Below are 3,526 nucleotides of genomic sequence, written 5' to 3' on the forward strand. Positions count from 1 at the left end.
AAAGGCTTTGTACAGTCCCCTGGCTCCTCTGGCTCTTTTCTTGCTCAGAAGTTCCCTGAGCCTTTAGACACCAAGTTCTCCAGATCTCCTACCACACTGGTGCAAACAGATCCCTGGAGCCCCTTCTGTTAGCTCTTAAACCTGGGATCATTCGGTCCAACTGTGTGTGACGTCAACTACCCTGGGGTAGATTCCATCTGACCTAGGACAAATCTTTTTGAGATTTGTCCAACCAATGTAAAGGTTGTTCATGATGCAGGCTCAGGGACAACCCTCAGGAAACTGTTCTGGTGTTTCATTATCCCCAGTGTTACAAAATGGGCTGCTAATTGCAGGTTGTGGTTAAGGCCACCTTAACCTAAGCTGCCTTTACACTCTTATGATCAGGCTTTGTTTCAAAGTCTTTGGTCATGCACATGGGTCTTCCCTGAAGCATCTCTGGTACCTCTGTATCTTTCTTGGTGGATATCCGGGCGGGATCTAGGATCCAGCATCTCCTCTTACTCTGATAACAAGTCACAAAATCACGGAGTCATTTATGTTGAAAGAAACCTCTTGAGATCATCCTCAGATAACCTCCAGAGGACAGGATAAATGACCTGGTCCCTAAACCTTCCCAAGGTCCCATTCTTTTGAGTGCTCTCCCGAGGACTTCTGACATGGTCAGACTTGAGCAAGAGCCTATGGAGCTCCTGGAGAGGGGAAACCCTGCTCCCTGCCTGTGAATGCCCTCCCTTCCACTGTCCAGTATAGGTGTTAGCAGAGGGTTAAACAATTGGAGAGGGTTTGGAGAAGTTGCTGCAATGATGAAGTGGTTGGAAAAAACTTTTCTCAGTGAGTCGGACCATTTAGCTTAATGACAAAGTGAGGGGTGACAGCGCTGCGGTCAAAAAAACACCGTACGGAGAGACCAGCAATTGAATGATCACATCAAGCTGATGCAATGTCCCCGGGCTTGGATTCTTGCCCATTAATGTCACCTACCCGGCCAGCATGCTCCCTTTCGTCTCCTCCTGTTGCCAGTGGGAAGAGATGGGGAGTTTACCCTCTACAGCTACCCAAACTTCACCAACAGTGCAGAGCTAGGACACGCACATTCAGGGGCTAAATTTGAGCTATTCAGGCTAGAAGAGAATTGATAGAAACCCCCATTTCTGATCTCACGGATCCTGCGAAGATGTACTGGTCTAGGGGTCTGCTCAGCACACAATAAGTACTCGAAGATATTTTTACCCTTCTCAAAGACCCTTTCTCTGCCTGGGAGATGTCCTTGCATGCACCAGCGGATTTTTCTTGAGGCAAATTGGCTGTGCCATGGTGCAGAATGACCCATCACATCCCTTTTCCCCCGGCAGAGCAGCAATGCTGAGAACAGCCCTGCCAGTCCACATGCCCAGACTAACCCAGCTCCTCTGCCCTTGCAAGCTGGCTCCCTGCTTGGAGTGGAGGTATAAGAAATCGTAATTTAGGGGTGATGCGCGATGGTCTGTTTGCTGGCTTTGTCTAACTTGAGATGGTCACAGAGAGTGCAGCTGGAGGATGTCCATCCTGATGCATCCACAAATGTAAGACGTGGCCTGTGGGCCGTGGGACGGGCAGGACTTGAGGCCTGGTTAGAGAAACTCATGAACCCAGGGAGGGCTTTTGGGTGTCCAGCTGACACTAGATGGCAGCAGATGACCATGAAAGCCTCTGCTCAGCCTTACCTCTGAATTGTTGCTGGGATTTCCAGGGACCTGATTCTTCTTGCACTTTCTCCCCTGCCCCATCATCTGCAACTCCATTAAAAGCGTGAGCTGGGCATGAAAGCTGCCGAGTGCCTCTGATGACTCGTTGAGCTTGCAGTCCGTCCAAGTGGAGCTTTCCCCTTTATAAAGGGGCCCGCTGCCAGTTTGGGAACCTTTGGAAAACGACAGTAGGAGAGCTGAAAAAACCACAGCCCTTCACCGTACCATGTCTTCAGCATCAAAGGCACCTTCTTGGCTGATGGAGCCTTGCTCAGACAGCATGTGCTTGGTGAAGGGGAAAGGGCAAAGCTCCCGTGGTGGTGGTCCTGGATCAGTCATTTCAGTGAAACCTGGGGGCACTGAGACGTGCATTGTGGTCCCATCTGCTACTTAAATGTCTTTCAGTCTCCTTAAGGCTTGGAGGGGTGGGTGTGGGATAGAGGGTCAGACCACTTTTACCTTCATCACCTTGGCGTTTCGGGGTGCTTGTCCCAGCTTTGCTGCTGTATAGGCCAACTCATATATCATGTCTGTCCCTGTATGCACTTTGAGGTGGAGACCAGCACCAGAGTGAGTACACTGAGTGCTGCAACCTGCTTTAGCCCAGCTGCATTTTTTGGCATTGGCATGTACGTCTCTTGCGACAAAAGTGTCCACAAAATGCTGCGTCTGCTGGGAGGTTGGGCCTCGCCATTTCCCCTCCAGTCAGGTAAGGGAGAACCTGGGACCGTGATTACAGAGACGTGTGCTGAAACTCTCTACCTCCAGTGAAGTCTTGAGCAAAGGTTGAGGCTGAGAGGCTCAGGCTAATGCTTTGCTGGTGGTTTGAGCAGTCCCTTTGCATGCACATTTCTCATTTATCCAGTGGTACTTGTATTCACCATGTGGCAGAATTTGTGAGATTGAAATGAGGAAGACAAAAACCTCCTAGCTAGCTCAGGAGAAAGGTTCTATATCAAATTCAACGGCTTTAGGTTGTACATGCTGGAGGGAGCAACCATTCTCTTAATTCCCAGTAACATCTTGGAAGACAGGATGGGCCCATCCCCTTGGTCCATCTAGTCCGATATCCCATTTCCAACAGCAACAAGATCCAGACATTTCGGAAGACAAGTGGAGCAAAGCCCAGCTCCTTTCAGATTTTAACCTGATCCCTGATGGAGCCTGGTGCCAGCTTTTTGCTCTGTCCTGGTATAAATGCCCTTTTGTTCTTCAACCCCCCAGCGATGGAGAGCCCACACCGCTCCAGGGAGCATCTTCCTGTGCCTTCCTCCCCATGGTACAAACGTTTTTCTCCAGCTTTGGTTTGATTTACCAGTCTCCGTCTTCCTCCTGCACTGAGATGCTCCAGGTCCTATGCAAATGAAATGGGGGAGCAGTTGAGCTGGGGTAACTTGGGTGAGTCATCTCCAGCGGTGTCTCTTTCTCTGCGCAGCTGCTCTTCTCTTGCTGTGTCTCACTGCCGTCAGCATTCTTGCCAAGACTTCTGAGGTCCCTGCACACCAGGCACTTTGCAAACAGCAAAACTGAGAGCTCGTGATCCAGCCTACTATGAAATTAGTAGGGGCCTCCGGGCTTTCTGGACGCTTTCACTCTTACCAGGGCTGATTAGGGGGTGTAGGAGTGTGCGTGGGGGTGTTTTAACATCTCCTAGGCTTCCTTTTAACACGGTGGCCTCCTTTGAATTAAACATCCAGGTGATATGACAGGCACTGCCTCAACCCAGGAGAAAGGTCTTGCTGAGCTGATAGGGCTCATTTGGGCCCAGTCGGACCCATTCGGGTCCTGGAGGTGGCCAA

The sequence above is a fragment of the Pygoscelis adeliae genome, unplaced genomic scaffold (assembly GCF_000699105.1).
Source record: "Pygoscelis adeliae isolate BGI_AS28 unplaced genomic scaffold, ASM69910v1 Scaffold29, whole genome shotgun sequence".
NCBI lineage: Eukaryota > Metazoa > Chordata > Aves > Sphenisciformes > Spheniscidae > Pygoscelis > Pygoscelis adeliae.